Here is a 19,197-nt window from a genome sequence, read left to right as displayed (position 1 = left end):
CTGCAAGCCAGGCTTCAGCAATATGTGAACCGTGGACTTCCAGATGTTCCAGCTGGTTTTAGAGAAGGCAGAGGAACCAGAGATCAAATTGCCAACATCTACTGGATCATGGAAAAAGCAAGAGAGTTCCAGAAAAACATCTATTTCTGCTTTATTGACTATGCCAAAGCCTTTGACTGTGTGGATCACCACAAACTGTGGAAAATTCTGAAAGAGATGGGAATACCAGACCACCTGACCTACCTCTTGAGAAATCTGTATGCAGGTCAGGAAGCAACAGTTAGAACTGTACATGTAACAACAGACTGGTTCCAAATAGGAAAAGGAGTACATCAAGGCTGTATATTGTCACCCTGCTTATTTAACTTATATGCAGAGTACACCATGAGAAATGCCAGGCTGCATGAAGCACAAGCTGGAATCAAGATTGCTGGGAGAAATATCAATAACCTCTGATATGCAGATGACACCACCCTTATGGCAGAAAGTGAAGAAGAATTAAGAGCCTCTTGATGAAAGTGAAAGAGGAGAGTGAAAAAGTTGGCTTAAAACTCGACATTCAGAAAACTAAGATCATGGCATCTGGTCCCATCACTTCATGGCAAATAGATGGGGAAGCAATGGAAACACTGACAGACTTTATTTTGGGGGGCTCCAAAATCACTTCAGATGGTGACTGCAGCCATGAAATTCAAAGACACTTGTTCCTTGGAAGGGAAAGTTATGACCAATCTAAATAGCATATTAAAAAGCAGAAACATTACTTTTCCAACGAAGTGTTGTGTAGTCAAAGCTATGGATTTTCCAGTAGTCATGTATGGATGTGAGAGTTGGACTATAAAGAAAGCTGAGCACCAAAGAATTAATGCTTTTGAACTGTGGTGTTGGAGAAGACTCTTGAGAGTCCCTTGGACTGCCAGAAGATCCAACCAGTCTATCCTAAAGGAAATCAGTCCTGAATATTCATTGGAAGGGCTGATGCTGAAGCTGAAGCTCCAATCGTTTGGCTACCTCTTGCGAAGAACTGACTCATTTGAAAAGACCCTGATGTTGGGAAAGATTGAAGGCAGGAGGAGAAGGGGACAACAGAGGATGAGATGGTTGGATGGCATCACTGACTCAATGGACCTGAGTTTGGGTAAACTCTGGAAGTTGTTGATAGACAGGGAGGCTTGGCGTGCTGTGTCCATGGGGTTGCAAAGACTCCGACATGACTGAGTGACTGAACTGAACTGAACTGAAGACAATAGAAGATGACAGGATAGAGTGATTTGGTGGTGGTAGTATTGGAGAGTTGTGAAACATCAACTAAGATTGTCACCTCCCTGAGGTGACATTTGGGCTGAAACCTGAGTGGTAGCCAGGCAAAGATACAGGAGAAGAGTGTCCCAGATGGGAGGAAGAGCAAGTGCACAGACTCCAGGCTGGGAACAAGTTAGCAAATCTAAAAAACATAAAGAAGGTCACTGTGGGCCGAGCTAGTGATGGGGTGGGGGTGGTGAGTGTATGAGGTGATGCTGGAGAAGCAGGTGGAGTCTGGGTCACTCAGGGCCTCATGGGCCAGGATTCGCAGCTTGTATTGTGTTCCAAGAACAGTGGCAAGTCCCTGCTGGCTTTACCAGTTGGCTTCTGCAGTTTGCCTTTGGGGCCCGTGTGTCCCTCGTCCTGCTTCTTTCTAGAGTGAATGACGCCCAGTTTTCCCTGTCCCAGGGGAATGCTTGGATCTCGGGTGGTCTAGAACCATCCATTCTGTGCTGTCACTGCCCCTCCCCAGTTTCACCTCCCTCTGCCCCGTCTCTGAGTGCGAAATCCTCATCATTCTTAACAGAGGGGCACAGCTGGAACTGGGGGGGTCAGATCAGAAAGACACCCCCTCCAAGATGGAAAACAAGAGTCTTCCTGGAGTGGATCAGTGCCATCTCTTGTAGCAGCATCTCAAGACAGAGACAGACCTTCGTACAACCATGGGTGCGGGTGTGTCCAGTGCCAGGTAGGGCAGTGTCCCCAGGAGGGTGTCCACCTCGGAGGGAATTCACAGCACAGACTCTGCGGACAGCATCCATCATTTCAGCCTGTGCTTCACGAGGAGACAGCAGGATGATGGACGCTTTGGGTGTCCAAGAAGGAGTTTTGAAAAAGGTGCTAGAGACTGAGACTTCTCCATGTGTCCAAGGCACAGAGACTACGTGTGGGGCTCTGAGCCCTTAGAAAAGCTGTCTGGTGCAGTAAGGATTTGTCTTCCTTTCCACCAGAGTGGGGATCATATTGCCTGCAGAACTCTCTAATTCCCCTTTCCTAGACACTATGGGCACCAAACTGCCTTCTTGTTAAAAGTAACTCCTTCTGTTTGTACTGTGCTCACAAATGTTGCCATCTATGCAATCTAGTTTAGTCATCAAACCAACCCTACAAGGTAGGGCTTATTCTATGTCAAAGATTATCAAATTAAAGCTCATAGAAAGTGCCCCCAGGAAAATATAACTGTATATAAACTGTAGGGAAATGAACATCAAATGTGGTAAATATCTTGGAAATAGAGCCAAGAGGATTTTTTTTTTAAGGATTCGATGTGGAAGATGAATAATATAGTTTCTTTGTCATTGTTACAGACAGATGAATTCATTAAGGTTAGTCTGTAGTTCTTGCTAGAAAACAGCTATTAATTCTTCCAACACAGTGTTGTGTTTAGGTTTCTGACAACTAAAATAAAAACTTTTAGGAAGACTTTTCTCTTTTATTTTTTCTAGTTGTTTCATCCTTGGGATAGTTCTAGATTAGTCACCCAATTAAGTCATCCAATTGTGAGTATACTGTTTGCTTTTCTATTTACCAATGAAAAACCTCTTTTAATATGAAGAAACTGGCTGTTTCCTTTAGTGGGTTGATGTGGTTGAGATGGAGGAAATTGGACCTTTGAGGTGGGTAAAGAAGTTCTTATTGATGAAGAGCAGACTTCAGCTATACAGTGACAAATGGGGCAAAAGGAGGTCCGGGATTTTGTGAAGGACATTTGACAACATTTTAAATGAAGGATGGAGTTAGAGATAGATCTTAGTTTCCCTAGACTTCTGTAATCAGTGATGTGCTACATGTAAATCACTCCCCTTTCAGAGTTGTTGGTCGTAAGGAAAAGTTTAGGAAGTAACTGGGAAAGAGCAATTGAACTCAGACTTATAGACCTCCTACAACGTGCCAGGAATTGCTGCAAGATTTTTCCAAATATCATCCCATTTCCTTTGCACAAAAACACTGGGAGGAGGAAATATAAAGCCCTCTTTACAGATGAAAGGATGTCACTGACCCTTAAATAGTTTAAGTAACTTAGTCAAGGGACAGAGCTGCTAAGTGGCAGATTCATGATTCGAACCTAGGTGACTCCACCACTTACCTTCTCTTTACACTTCAGCCCTTGTAAATGAACATGAATGAACTGGCTTAATTAAAATTGCTGGTTTATTTGTATTTTTTAATGTACATCTTAGGCTTCTGGCTGTAAGTCTTAATTTTACAGTAAGCAAGCAAGATTGATCTCCCTAACTCTGGAAATTCGATGGTTGAATTATGGAAAGATACTTTATGGAACCACTCTATATGATATTTCATTTTGCTCTCAAGTTTAGAAGAGCTATTTCTCTTAAAATCACAGTTTTTTGGCAATTTGATTAGCTTTTTCTTGGGATTGTCAAAAATATCTAGAGGGTTATAATAAAAACGGAGTCCTAAAAATGTGAACAATCAGGTTGGGGGCCAAAGAGAATGTCAAACACTAGTCAGCATGGGAACCAAGATACTTGATTATATACTGAGATATCATTAAGACCTGAGATGTTAGCTCCAAATGAGAACAAAATGGGACTCGTAATGTTCACAGCTTTCATGATGAATTTGTAATATTGAAACCAAATTTACTTGGGGTACCATTTTATAAGGTCTGACACTGTTTCTACTGTTTCCCCATCTATTTCCTGGGCTCCAAAATCACTGCAGGTGGTGACTGCAGCCATGAAATTAAAAGACACTTACTCCTTGGAAGAAAAGTTATGACCAATCTAGATAGTATATTCAAAAGCAGAGACATTACTTTGCCAACTAAGGTCCGTCTAGTCAAGGCTATGGTTTTTCCTGTGGTCATGTATGGATGTGAGAGTTGGACTGTGAAGAAGGCTGAGCACCAAAGAATTGATGCTTTTGAAGTGTGGTATTGGAGAAGACTCTTGAGAGTCCCTTGGACTGCAAGGAGATCCAACCAGTCCATTCTGAAGGAGATCAGCCCTGGGATTTCTTTGGAAGGAATGATGTTAAAGCTGAAACTCCAGTACTTTGGCCGTCTCATGCGAAGAGCTGACTCATTGGAAAAGACTTTGGTGCTGGGAGGGATGGGGAGCAGGAGGAGAAGGGGACGACAGAGGATGAGATGGCTGGATGGCATCACGGACTCGATGGACATGAGTCTGAGTGAACTCTGGGAGATGGTGATGGACAGGGAGGCCTGGCGTGCTGCAGTTCATGGGGTCGCAAAGAGTCGGACACGACTGAGCGACTGAACTGAAGTGAACTGACCATTTTATAATATTTCCATCAAAAAGAAAATTACCAGAGCTGGGAGAATCTAAGAAAAGCCCATAAGAACTAAAAAGGAAAATCCTTATAATTGGATTTTTAAAAAATGGGTTTCCCTGGTGGTTCAGCTGGTAAAGAATCTGCCTGCAATGCGGGAGACCTGGGTTCAATCCCTGGGTTGGGAAGATCCCCTGGGGAAGGGAATGCCTACTCACTCCAGTATTCTGGCCTGGAGAATTCCATGAACTGTATAGTGCGTGGGGTCACAAAGAGTTGGATACAACTGAAAGACTTTCACTTGTTTTCAAGTTCAACACACACACAACTTTTGCATTAGAGTTGTAAGCATTTTTGATTACATAGGAAAATATGTGTGCAATGTCAAGTCTGCTGCCTCAACGAGAATAATTTATTGAGAGTCCAAATATGGGATTTAAAAATCACTTCAGATTAGAACTATTTTCACCATGACTATTCTTAGTTTGTTTCCTATACTCCAGCAGAAATTTCCTCACTATTTTGGCTTCATTTTACATCTCCAGGACATAATCTTGCAAGATCACCTCTCACCCTTATCTCTTGGTGACTGGGCACTGAGATGGGACATTATGAACTTGATCTGACAACTTAATAAGGTGTAATAAGACCTGAAATAGGGGCTAAGACCTGAAAGAGGGGCAGTGCCCTCTCGACTGAGAAGATCTAGACAGGTATAGAATCTTTTCAAGGGTATGTCTAACCAAATTCCCTTTAAGACTTCCCTTTAAAACATTAAATGTCTTTTGCTGTTTCAAACTAAAATGTGATCAGTTGGAATATTGGCAAAGAACAGGTCATTAGCAAAAACTCCAATGAAGACAATTTGCTTTGGGTTTGATTTTCCTGTTTTTGTGGTTAGCTTAGCACCAGATGGTGCCCTAGTGAGTTCTGTATAAATAATACAATCATAGGGTTGAGTGATTCTCTACCAGTCACAGAATCAAGCAGAAAATAGCACTTGTCTTTCTGCACAAGCCCATGTAGATTATCTTATTGCAGATTTGTTCTTATGCAGCTCAAACTCTCAAATTCTTGTTATGGTTGGTGGGTTTTTTTTTTTTCCCATTTCTTTATTGGGCAAGCCAGCAGCGAACTCCTCATTGTGACCCAGAGGGAAGGACTACTGACTTGAGGCTCTTTAGATGATACATCCATCCATTGCAGAGAGGAGAAGAGGTGAAGAAGCAGAAATCTCTGCATTCCCTCTCTTGTTCCTGAAAAGGAAGAGTGGCCCCGGCACTCCCTTGACAGTTGGTGCACATTAGGGGGTGAGGGAACTGGCTTTGCCCGCAGAAGCCCTGTGGCAACCCCTTACAGGCTTTCAAGGTCCAGCTCAAGTGCCAACTCCAGCCCATGATGCTCAGTGATCTTTCCGGGTTCAGACGACAGTTACAGTTTGTTCCTTAAGATCTAGCTCTTCATTAGGTTCTCTTTGATATTATAGCTTCCCCACACCTCTCCCTCTGGATGTAAGTCTTATCTCACCCATGGGATTCTAAGTTGCTCAAATCTATTTTCTTACAACCTAAATGACTTAGCACAGAATCGGGCATTCAATAACTGCTGTTGAATTGATAACACATATGTGGGTCACAGCTCCCACACACTGGAGCACAGATTTAATGGTCAGTACCCCATTCAATGAGCAGAGTTTATCTATGGTGACACAAAGGATTCTCATTTCTTAAGAGTGATGGAGAAAGAATGAAAAACTTCCCCCGCTTTTCCGCTTTCATTTTACTGTCCTGAAGATGACCCATATAGTAGCAAACCACAGAAAAGGTGATGTAGCCCATTGAAGGAAAATAGGTGGAATCACTGAGAACCTTTCTTCTTTTGAAAGCTGCCTGTATTTTTACTCTGGAAGCACAGATGACCATACGCTATGTCCAGCATTCACATAGACCTATAATAAAATTGAGCCACTCAAGTATTTTTCTGAGCTTGGGGCTCTGTTTGCAAGTCTTTGCTTTAATAGTTCCTATGTATTAGATGTTTTGGGGTGACCTCAAAAAGGCACTTAGGAATTCAGATCAGACTATTTAAACCAGTAATTTACTAATTATAAAGAACTAATTTCTAAAGAATTTATTTCACGTATTTCCCAAAACATCTTATGGTCTGTGACAGAGTTCTCAAAGTGTGTCCTATAGAATATTAGTATTTCATGACATATGAATAGATGCTTCCTGGAAAAATAATTGGTTGCTTGGTTGTTGGGAGAAATGTTACGTATCCTGTTTGCTTCTTGGAGCATCACATAGTATATTAAAGGCTCCAAAGTGTCTTATAGCAAAAAGGTCTGTTTAACTTGTTTATCTTGGCATTTAGCAAACATATTTGATCTCAGGAAGAGAATAATATTTAGTGAGTATTCTGTGCCAGGTATATATTAGCTTATCAAATTTTCACAATAAAATTCTAAAATTCCCTTGTGGCTCAGATGATAAAGAAGCTGCCTGCAATGCAAGAGACCCAGGTTCAATCCCTGGATCAGGAAGATCCCCTGGAGAAGGGAATAGCAACCCACTCCAGTATTCTTGCCTGGAGAATTGCATGGACAGAGGAGCCTAACAGGCTATATATATATATAGTCCATGGCGTCAAAAAGAGTCGGACACGTCTGAGCGACTAACACTTTTCACTTTCACCCATATTTAAAGATAGGGAACTGAGCTTCTGCTGTATTAAATGATTTGTTCCACGTCAAACAGTGGCAGAGTCTTATATAGTGAATTTTCATGTGGACTCTGCCACCAAGTAGCTATGTACAACTGGTTTGGACAAATAAGTCAATCTTAATTTCCTTATCTTTAAGTCACATGAAAATAATAATGGTTTAAAGATGAAAGGAGTTGAATTTATATTACCATGTTTTGACAGAAAAGTGCCATACAGGTAGCATTTGTACTTTTCAAAAATAGGAGGAGGAAGGGGGGAGGAAGAGGTCAGCAACTAGTTCTAGGAAACATGTTCACTCAAAACATACAAGGTTAAGTGCTAAACTTGTAAGAAAGTGAAAGTGTTAGTCGCTCAGTGTCCAACTCTTTGCAACCCCATGGACTGGAACCCACCAGGCTCCTCTGTCCCTGAGATTTCCCAGGCAAGAATATTGGAGTGGGTTGCCATTTCCTCTTCCAGGGGATCTTCCCAACCTAGGGATCGAACCTGTGTCTCCTGCATTGCAGGCAGATTCTTTACTGCCTGAGCCACCAGGGTAGCACTGCTGCTAAGTCACTTAAGTTGTGTCCGACTCTGTGCGCCCCCATAGACAGCAGCCCACCAGGCTCCCGTCCCTAGGATTCTCCAGGCAAGAACACTGGAGTGGGTTGCCATTTCCTTCTCCAATGCATGAAAGTGAAAAGTGAAAGTGAAGTCATTCAGTCGTGTCTGACCCTCAGTGACCCCATGGACTGCAGCCTTCCAGGCTCCTCCATCCATGGGATTTTCCAGGCAAGAGTACTGGAGTGGGGTGTCATTGCCTTCTCCACCAGGGTAGCACATGTAAGAGCAAATGTGAAAAAAAAAAAAAAAAAAAAAAAAGTTACAGCTACCCTGAATGTTCACCAGAACACATATTTTCATTTCATAACTGCTTTGTATTTTTGGTATAGTTAGATTCTCAGATTCATGGATTGATCAAATTGGGCAGTACAGCATTAAAGCACTCAGTGGTACTGTTTTGAAATGTTAAGACTAGAAATACATTATCACTAGATATTGGAACTTTGACTCTTAACAGCAACTTTCTTTGCTTCTATGGCTTTAAGCCAGAAGCTAAGCTTCTTTCTGTTTATTTTTGTATCATTCATTAAGTAGGCATTGCAAAGAGCTAATGGTCTTAGAGAGTGGCTCTGCCTCACTCTACCAATTCTAAGGTATGGTACTTGATTCTTAGGACTCTATCATCTCTCTCAATTTGTCAAGTTTACCATATGAGCTAACCCATTTTTACTTGGCCCCTTGCAAGCTTGAGTGAGTTGGATGTAGATACATTTTCCCCCTAAATTTTGAGAGTCTTTGTAAATGTGTTCTACCTGTAAATTTAACAGATAAATAACACAGTGTATAATATAACACTCTGGAACTTATTCCACATACTGACCTGAATGTGGTGATGGGTGTATGACAAAGGGGAAGAAGACTGCTAATTAGACATCTACTTTGCCAAACTGGAAACTGATTTCCTCGTTACCTAAGTTGAACTGAATTCCATTTCCAGTCTCGAAGTCATTATGAAGGCAGTGCACAACTGAACTGAGACAGACTGCATTTTGCATTCTGTATCCCTGAACTATCATTAGCTGATATCATAAATATTGATAGATAGTATAATACTCCACCAAGTTTATTAAAAGAATAATTTAGAAGCCCATGGTGGTTTTATCATCTGGGGTTCTACCATACTCTAAAGTGTGATGACTGTTTCTGTGGTTTTCCTAGATTTGATATTTATAAGTTGTTTATGGGTCTGACATTATTTTATGCTAGAATTCATTAACCTTTAAAATGTTTCTGATATGGTTACTCACTATTGTCACCTCTGGTTTCTAGACACACAGAATGCATCCTAAAAAGAGCAGATGAAACTGATAGCATTCAGACTCACCAGAAGTTGCTTTCTTTGGCTGCTTGGTTTCTGAGGTGTAGGGCCAGCTGTTCTGGAGAGAGCAGAACTGCCCTTAATGTGATGACGTTCCAGTCCCTTTGATAGAGCCTCAAATTACAGGCTTCACTGTCTGAGAACTGTGATTTCTTAAAAGACGTGCATCTATATCTTTGTTGTAAAGAATAGAAGAGAAATAATGGCACTATTTAAAGGATAGTTTCAATATATAAAAAAGGGTAATTGCTGTGAAATCTGTGCATAGCCTAAACGAGCTTATACTCTGATAAAAGCATTTCTCTAAAGGCAACTGCCTGGGTAGATTAATGCTGCCGTCTGGGTTCTGCTCAATAGAGCTTATGGGACTGAATGGGATGGACAGTAAAAACAGACAGACATAAAACCCCAAACTTCTTTCACTCTTTTCTAAACCCTTTGGTCTTTATGTAGCTCAAAAGATGAAGCAAGTATCAGAAGTACTTCTTAACACGCATTAAATACTGAGCCTTCTGCTGCTAAGAAGTGACTTAGGAAGGATTGAGGCTGAAGTAAGATATATTCTAATATTGATTCTGGCCTGAAATAAATGCTAATGTCCTTGAAATAATTTGCTGGTAGCTGTTTATTTATTATTTTTTAATATATATTAAATAAAAAATCCTTTGTTCTCCTTCAAGTTCTGATGTAAACCAACATAGTACAGTATTTCATCTGGATAAATTAATTTATAGTCTTGCATTGAAATGTAATTAAAATGCTGTTGCAACTAGTTTTTAGTCCCTAACCAGCAATTGCTGTTACTCTTTACATGAATTGGATGGTAGATTTCATTAGCTTGTTTTCCTGGGCAAAAGATAGTGTCTAATTGCAGTCTCTGATCCACAGAGCTACAGAACAAACCCCCTTAGCTTCAGCTTGCTAAGCAAAAGTTTTCCATGCCCTGAAAAGATATAGAGATGAAGATGCTCCTTTTGCTTTGATAACATGTTTTTCATTTCCTTGAAGCTGTCTTTTGGGTTGCTAATCCCAATTTATGAACTTGCTAATCCCAATTTATGAACTTGAAGTGAGGCTATTTTTGGCTACAGTTTAAGCCAAAATTTGCTTATTTTGTTCTTCCTACATAAATGTCAAGTATAGTTACAATCAGTCCATCAGTTTGTCTGCCAATGGTATTTGAAAGTAAATTTCAACACTGAAATGTATGCGTTCATTCATTTATTCTGTCACTCAACAAATATTTATGTCTGACTATGTTGTTCAAGGCATTGTGCTAAATATACCCTATGATGCTTTTTGTGAATATAGCAGGACAATTTCTTAAGTTTAAAATTTGAAGTTGAAAAAATTAAAAATTTTGAATATCAGATTTTTAGTAGAACCACGCCAAATTGGTGGCATTATCTATCAGTAAGCATGGTGTATTTTCACAACTTTAATACTTAGTAACTGTGTAAAGAGCAACATATTTGCTGAATTAGCGACTTTTTGGAAATTTAAATTGTTTGACTGGTAGTCTTTTAAGAAAGCACTGACAGATTTTTCTGTAATGGTCTGTGTAATCATGTGATTTACATTGCTAAGCTTTTTTCCTGGGAAGGCACATTGCTGAAGGATTAAAATAAAAATACTGTACTATGTTTGTGTCACAGACCTCAGTTTTTAACACATTTAGTAAATTAAATTGAGGAAATTAAAAATCAGTGAGGCTTCTGGGTTGTGAGAAGGTTATTTGGAATTTGGGGTAACAGATCATTGCACCTTAGGTGAGATTTTTAAAAATGCTTAATGTTGCTTTACAGCATCGCTTGAATTTGTAGAAATGGGGCTTTATGGTTGTTTCTACACACACACACACCCACACACCCACACTCCCACCCACCCACACCCACACCCACACCCACACACCCACACACCCACACACACACACACACACACACACCCTCATTGAGAACCCAGTTGAGGAAAGAAGGTTGGATCTAGTCAAAACTAGTAGATACAACATAGTTAATGAATTCGCTTGTTTAATTCAAGGTATACTTCCTGATTGATTACAGTATAGGCCAGCAAAATATTCTGGTGTTTGAGCTAGTTTACATTACCCTTAAAGGGATAAAGAAAGAACAGGAAATACCTTCTCATCTCAGCTTGTCCTCAGGCATCAGGTCACAACTACCACTCAGTACCAGAAACCCAGTCTTCAGGAGGTAGGTCCAGACGGGAAGCCAGCTTTCTAACATGAAGGTTGCGTAGTAATGCTTGGTGAATGTGGAGATTGACACCCTAGAGCACAGAGCAACACTCTGATGGAGGCTGAGCACACCACACAAGGTGCCACTCTTTGACTAGCTTTTCTGTGTCCTACCAGGCTCTTGTTTTCACACTGCTAGCTCATCTTTTCACCAATCTTTCTTTTAATGTTTTACCATTATGATAGTTGAAAAGAGAGCCTTTCTGAAGCAAGTGCTTGTTGAAGAAACTTTTTCCCATCACTCTGCTGCTGTGGTAGTTCTCCAGAGAAGTTTCCTCACTAGATGTCTGATCCAGGTATCATAGGGAATTAGTGGTATTTGTCAAGTCTAGTTGGGCTTCCCAGGTGGCTCAATGGTAAAGAATCCACCTGCCACTGCAGGAGATGTAGGAGAGTTGAGTTTGATCCCTGGGTTGGGAAGATCCCCTGGAGGAGAAAATGGCAGCCCACTCCAGTATTCTTGCCTAGGAAATCTCATGGACAGAGGAGACTGTAGTCCATGGGGTCCCAAAGAATTGGACATAATCGGGCACCTGAGCACTCACACACACACACCTTATGTCTGGTTAATCACGTATCACAGACTTCCAGGGTAGGGGGAAACCTTCTGTTCATTTAGGCCGACATTCAGCTGATGTTTGGGTCTGTTGCTTTTAAAAAGAATCTCACAAGGAACTCATTGCCTCCTGAGACAGCCCTTATTCAGTATTTCCCCAAGGGTATCCTCTTTAATGGCAGTCCCACAAGGTACTTTACAAAAAGAAGTGTTCCACGGTCAAGTAAGTTTGAGAAGTAATAGTCAACATTTAAGCTCTGAGTATTCCTTCAGAAAGTAGACTTGTTTAACCTGCAGCTTCCCTTAACTAATTTGTTCATGAAAACTCTTTCTCCCATATAACACATTTTAATATTCATTCTACAGAAAACATTTCAGTATATGTTTTTTTCCAGATAATACACATTTGTTAAAGCAACTTAAAATTGCATTGACTTTTTGGATGCGTATCAAGGTGACCTTTTGACTCCTTGAGTCTCATTCTCTAGTACTGCTTGCTGTTTAGTCACATCTTCCTGTTTTGCTGTGGTTGGCTTTTTGGATTCAAGTATTGGTCTTCTTTTTCACATTTCATCTTATTGGATCTAGTACACCTCTTCAGCTTGCCTTTTTGGATCCTGACTGTGTCATCCTGAACATTCATTAGCAGTCTGAGATCTGTGCTACTCACTGATGTCATGAGCATGCCATCTAATATCTTTATTCAATTTGTTGATTAGAAGTGATGAATAGGACTGGGCAAGGTTGGTATTGAAGAGGAAAAGTTAAAATTAGGCCTAACCTCCTGCTCATTCTGCCTCTGTAACTCAGCTTGCTTCTTGCAATATCTGGATCACGTAGGTCACGTAGTCTCAGAAAGTGGGGACTTAAAATACTAGGAACTGGAGCTTATCTCATTCACCCTTGTCCTGCTCTTTGCAACTTCCCAGCCTTGCAATCCTGCTTAATCATGCCTGTCCATGTAGAGGTCAGGCATCCCCCTCCCAGTCTTGACCACTATTCCCCCATGCATGAAACCCCTTAGTTTAAACCAGCCTATTAGCAGCTAGTGTTGCCCACTATAGTCTGTCTATAAAAACTCTGTAACCCCTTTGTTCTGGGTTCAGAGCTTGGAGAGTTTACTCCTCTGGGCCCGCTGGGGTAATAAACCTGAGTTCTCCAACTGTCTGAGTGTGGTGCTTGGTTTCTCGATTACTGGTTTCTGCAACAGTATTATTCCATAAGCCATCACCCTTTGGTTCCAGTTGCTAATCTCTCTAGTTAGTAACAAATCCTTCAGAAGAGAGTTTCCAGTTTCCCTGGCCTCTAGCCTCTAGTCTTTGTAGTTTGCAAACCTATTTTTTTAAGAGGCAAATCATTTTTCCTATTATTAGCTCTTCCAATTTTTCCAAAGCAAAATGTAATAATTTTGTTTCTAAATATAGTGGCTCATCAACTCTTCATAAATCTAATGCCACATCTTTTCAGGAGGTAATGCTGGTCAAAATCCTGCTCTATTTTTGCAGAAAATATTTTGGGGAGATGTCTTAAAATACCAGGGTGTCTTTCTGTGCCTAGATAATTTAGTTGGCGTGGTTTCAGTATATTTGTATTGTAATTTTCTATCTGGAGGGATAGTCTTTTGAAATTGTATACACTAATTAGTGTAGTTTGCAAAATAATAGATATTTTTGTATGTGTGGGAGGTAAGGCTTTCAAATGCAGCATTTAAACATAATTGCTCTTTAAACATCATTTCACTCAAAAGACATGTATTAATTTTTCTTATAACTGCAGGTTTGAGGTGGCCTATTAATTAATCTCCACATCAAGCAAAAAAAAACAAAACCAAAATCCAATGATTTCCCAAATGTGTCCCAAATATCCTATTTATCTGAAAGTCTGAAGGTAATCCTGTCCAACATTGTGACACCATGGACTGTAGCCTACCAGGCTCCTCTGTCCATGGAATTTTCCAGGCAAGGCGCTGGAGTGGGTTGCCATTTCCTTCTCCAGGGTATTTTCCCCACCCAGGGATCGAACCTGGGTCTCTTGCATTTTAGGCAGACGCTTTACCATCTGAGCCACCAGGGAATAGTTTATTTATAATTGTGCCAGTATATTTGCCAAAGTTTAGCCCCAATTATTTGTTTACACCAAAATGAATCCTAGAGAAGAATTTTTGCTTTGTTTTCAAATCCCTAGAATAATTTTACTGAGATTTTGAATCTACTTTTCAGTATCAGAGCATCTTTACATTTTTATTTTTAAAGTTGACTTAGAAGTATGTCAGAAGTTATAGAAAGGTCAAGTTCTGAGACTGAAACACATGAGTTCATAATAGGCACCATGCCTTTTTTTAGCTGAGGTACCTGGGATAAGGGCTTCCCTCTTAGCTCAGCCAGTAAAGAATCTGCCTGCAATGCAGGAGAACTGGGTTTGATCTCTGAGTTGGGAAAATCCCCTGGAGGAGGGCATGGCAACCCACTAGGCAGTTTCTTGCCTGGAGAATCCCATGGACAGAGGAGCCTGACAGGCTATAGTCCATGGGGTCACAAGAGTTGGACACGACTTAATCACTATATCCCACCCCCACCTGGAATAAGGTTATTCAATGTGTCTGAACCTCAGTTTTTCATCTGTAAGATGTGAGATAAGGATGATGATGGATACTTGTCTCTTAGGATTCCTTTAAAGATTACAAGAGGAGTATTTAAATAAAGCATGTTCCACATTGCTTTATACACATTGAGAATTGGATAAGCAATAATCAGTCTGTTAAGATTCATCTATAAGCAAAACCCTTAAAATGTCCAGAAAAATTTGGCATGTTATATCAAACTTTTATTTCTACAGTGTTCTCCTAATCAAAATGGTTACATTTTTCCAAAGTCTTCAGTTTTCATGACTGTGGATTTATATTATTTGACTCACAGTCATAAAACATGGCAGCATAGTTAAAATTCAGACTGTTCCAGAAAGTCTGTTTCACGTAGCTACCATCCAGTAGTATCTAAAACATTTCTCAATCACAGCACTTACCACAGTGCCTGATTCAGTCTGTAGGAAAAACAAAACAATAGGCCCTTTCCACGGGGCATCTGACTATTCTGAATTTTTCAAAGTTTGGGCTTTTTAAGTTGAGTTTAGGACATAATTCTGGATATTTTGTGTCAGACGAGTGTAATCTCCTCGGTTCTGTCTTGTCTCAACAAAAATTTGAAGTGAGGGACATTAGAGCCCTCGGTGTGTCACAGCTCACAGACAGAGCGTGTTATAGCTCTTAGACAGATCAGTGTTACAGCTCTGTGTCACAGCTCAACTTTATTTAGAAAATAGCAGGAAAATACATCCTCAAGGTGTGAGGGTATGCTGACCCAAAGATGTAAAGAGAAGAGAAGAGAGCCCCGGCTCTTTGTCTCCTCTTTTTACGTGTTTTTTCCCTTCCCACTGGGCCTGCCCTATGTAAATTGGGCTAAGAAGGAGTGCTGTTTGTCCTACCTGAGGTCCTCACTCCAGTCCTCAGACCTTCCTTTGACCTTCCTTTGTTCCATTTTTGTGGGCTTTTCCCTCGTCTTTTAGCCACTGTCATTTTGGACTCCTGTTTCCTTCTCTAACTACCTAACATTTTGTTTCCCTATCAAAGTCAGATAGTTTGATTAATTTTTATTCTGGGTATTTTTCATTTTTTTGGAACACCACCCTTATGGCAGAAAGTGAAGAGGAACTCAAAAGCCTCTTGATGAAAGTGAAAGAGAAGAGTGAAAAAGTTGGCTTAAAGCTCAACATTCAGAAAACGAAGATCATGGCATCTGGTCCCATCACTTCATGGGAAATAGATGGGGAAACAGTGGAAACAGTGTCAGACTTTATTTTTGGGGGCTCCAAAATCACTGCAGATGGTGACTGCAGCCATGAAATTAAAAGACGCTTACTCCTTGGAAGAAAAGCTATGATCGACCTAGATAGCATATTCAAAAGCAGAGACATTACTTTGCCGACTAAGGTCCGTCTAGTCAAGGCTATGGTTTTTCCAGTAGTCATGTATGGATGTGAGAGTTGGACTGTGAAGAAGGCTGAGCACTGAAGAATTGATGCTTTTGAACTGCGTTAGAGAAGACTCTTGAGAGTCCCTTGGACTGCAAGGAGATCCAACCAGTCCATTCTGAAGGAGATCAGCCCTGGGATTTCTTTGGAAGGAATGATGCTAAAGCTGAAACTCCAGTACTTTGGCCGTCTCATGCAAAGAGTTGACTCATTGGAAAAGACTGTGATGCTGGGAGGGATTGGGGGCAGGAGGAGAAGGGGACGACAGAGGATGAGATGGCTGGATGGCATCACTGACTCGATGGACATGAATCTGAGTGAACTCCGGGAGTTGGTGATGGACAGGGAGGCCTGGCATGCTGCGATTCATGGGGTCGCAAAGGGTCGAACGTGACTGAGCGACTGAACTGAGAACTTACAAAAAGAAGGTTGTATCATGGGTAAGAGTAAAATGTCTTTGCATAGGGTATACACCTATTTAATATTAAAAGAGCAATGAAGTTTCTTGACTGAAAAAAATGCACAACCTAAAAATTGAGAATTATGTTTTATTTGGGGTATTACTGAGGACTGTGAGCCTGGGATATAGCCATGTAGATAGCTCTGAGAAACTGTTCAAAGAGGTAAAAGAGGAACTAGGATTTGTAGTTTTTGCTGAGGGAAAACAAAGCAAAACGTGTATTCAGACATCAAGAGTTTATTCCTAATCACAAAAAACAGACATCTCAAGTTAATAATTTTAGTGCTTTTTTACAAGGTGAGAAGAGTCAGGAGTCTGGGTTCATTGAAATTATTCCTTTGAAATAACTATCTAGGGCCAGTATCCTGTTGTGTTTTTTTCATCCTGAATTCCCCTTAGGGGGCATGGAGAAGAGTACGGTGGCTGATGGCTTGATGGCTACATCCTTTGTTTACTGAAATGGCTGGCAGTATTCTTTGTCTACACGTTTATTCATGACTAGTCCTGTGAGGACCTAGGTGAAGACATCAGCCAGCAGCTCAAGTCCTCTGGAGTGACAGCTCCAGAGAATAAATCCAACAGATGATTTTAGGCAGTCAGCCAGAGCACACAGATTCTTGTGCAATTTGTTTTTTATACAAGGATGCCTTACAGTGAAAGTGACAGTGAAGTGAAAGTGAAGTCGCTCAGTCGTGTCCAACTCTTTGCGACCCGTGGACTGTAGCCCACCAAGCTCCTCCATCCATGGGATTCTCCAGGCAAGAATACTGGAGTGGGTTGCCATTTCCTTCTCCAGGAGATCTTCCCGACCCAGGGATCGAACCCAGGACTCCCATATTGCAGGCAGATGCTTTAACCTCTGCACCACCAGGGAAGCCCTTAAATACAAGAATACAGTCTCTCAGAAAACCTCCTATAGAGACACAGAACTTCAGATCCAAATACTAACATCAAAGATTTCAAGGGAGAAAAGGAAGCCAGGTTGAAAGAAGAAGGGGGAGGAGGTGGGGGGTGGGTAAAAGGGGTGGCCTTACAGATGTCTCCTGCCACCTACAGATACCCAGGCGTTATGAGACTTTTCCCTGGGCCTCCAGAGAAGGGAGGACTGGAACTTGGCCCTACCAGAAATCAGACCAGACCAGAACCAGAATTCAACTTCTCTGCTAAGAGGAGGTGATCAGTCTCCAATCCTCAGCTCAGGCTGAGGGCCCTTCGACCAGATTCCTGCATCCAGGACTGGGGGACTAGAAAAACAGGGAAGGATAGGAACGGTTAAGGAGAGGAAAGAGAGAGGGAAGGGGAGAGAGGTCAATACTCTTGTTCCTTACCGGTCAGGGCACTCTGGCCAGTTGTCCGCGTCAGGTGACCAGAGACAAAAGGGTCCCAGTTGCGGCCGCTGGGTCTGGTCCATTGGCAGGCAAGCTGGCCCTTGAGTACCCCGAGTGGTCAGGATGTCAGTCTCAGTGAAGAAGAGTCCCGCCAGAGTCACCATTTGTTGCAGGAAGGCGGACCCCTTCCAGGGGACATGCCTTACAGAGGGGACATGAATTTGGGTTGAAATTTAGTCTGCATTATACTCAATGTAGGCTTCCCTGGTGCCTCAGTAGTAAAGAATACAGGAGATGCAGGTTCAATCCCTGGGTGGGGAAGATACCCTCAAGAAGGAACTGGCAACCCACTCCAGTATTCTTGCTTGGAGAATCCCATGGACAGAGGAGCCTGGCAGTCTACAGTCCACAGGGTTGCAGAGTCTGACACCACTGAGTACACACAGGCAGGGGCTGAGAAGGCATAACCCAGCCCCTCTAGAACCATGCTCTTGGTTTCTGTGATATTGCGATTTATAAGAAAAATATATATTTGGTCATAGTTACTATTCAGTCGAGAGGTGGACTATAAAGAAAACTGGACACTGAAAAATTGATGCTTTTGAACTGTGGTGTTGCAGAAGACTCTTGAGAGTCCCTTGGACTGCAAGGTGATCCAACCAGTCCATCCTAGAGGAAATCAGTTCTGAATATGCATTGGAAGGATTGGTGCTGAAGCTGAGACTCCAATACTTTGGCCACCTGATGTGAAGAACTGACTCATTAGAAAAGACCCTGATGCTGGGAAAGATTGAAGGCAGGAGGAGAAGGGGACAACAGAGGATGAGATGGTTGGATGGTATCACCGACTCAATGGACATGAGTTTGAGCAAGCTCCGGGAGTTGGTGATGGACAGGGAGGCCTGGTGTGCTGCAGTCTGTGGGGTCACAAAGAGTCAAACAACTGAGCAACTGAACTGAACTGAAGGGAGTCTGGTTCTCAGCTCTCCAAACCCTTGGAATTTCAAATATATAGAGAGATTAAGGTATGTTTTGTTTTATTAACGAATGTCCTTAGGAAAGAGCCTAAGGGTGGGGCCTGGTTGCTAGTAGAGCCTATCTAGCTAGCGCTAGAACTTTGGAACTTTGGGTTGCGACTTTCATTTCCACCCCACCCCCAAACTCCAGGGAGGGGAGGGGAACTTGAGTTTTAAATAATGGACAATAGCCAATGATTTAATTGAACATTACTATGTAATGAAGACTCCATAAAACCCCCAAAGAAAGAGTGATCTTCTGGTTTGGTGAACTTGTGGAGATTTGGGGAGAATGGCACTCCTGGAGGGCAGGGGAGTGTTCTCGCCCTTTCCTCATACCTTCTCTTGCATCTGG

At 41.6% G+C, this 19,197-nt stretch overlaps 1 protein-coding gene, 1 non-coding gene and 1 pseudogene across 2 annotated transcripts in view; 1 reads left to right on the top strand and 2 right to left on the bottom strand.

Moving 5' to 3' along the window:
* The window catches only part of TENM1 (teneurin transmembrane protein 1), a 986,510-nt gene that overhangs the window by 101,881 nt on the left and 865,432 nt on the right, over positions 1 to 19,197 (top strand). The window lies entirely within an intron of this gene.
* The window catches only part of LOC102185904, a 34,259-nt pseudogene that overhangs the window by 10,199 nt on the left and 4,863 nt on the right, over positions 1 to 19,197 (bottom strand).
* TRNAF-AAA lies at positions 14,014 to 14,085 on the bottom strand. The gene has a single exon. It is a non-coding gene; the product is annotated as a tRNA-Phe (tRNA).

Source organism: Capra hircus (assembly GCF_001704415.2).
Source record: "Capra hircus breed San Clemente chromosome X unlocalized genomic scaffold, ASM170441v1, whole genome shotgun sequence".
NCBI classification, from domain to species: Eukaryota; Metazoa; Chordata; class Mammalia; order Artiodactyla; family Bovidae; genus Capra; species Capra hircus.
Note: the sequence above shows the minus strand (reverse complement) of the source record. Positions and strands in the feature narration are given on the sequence as shown.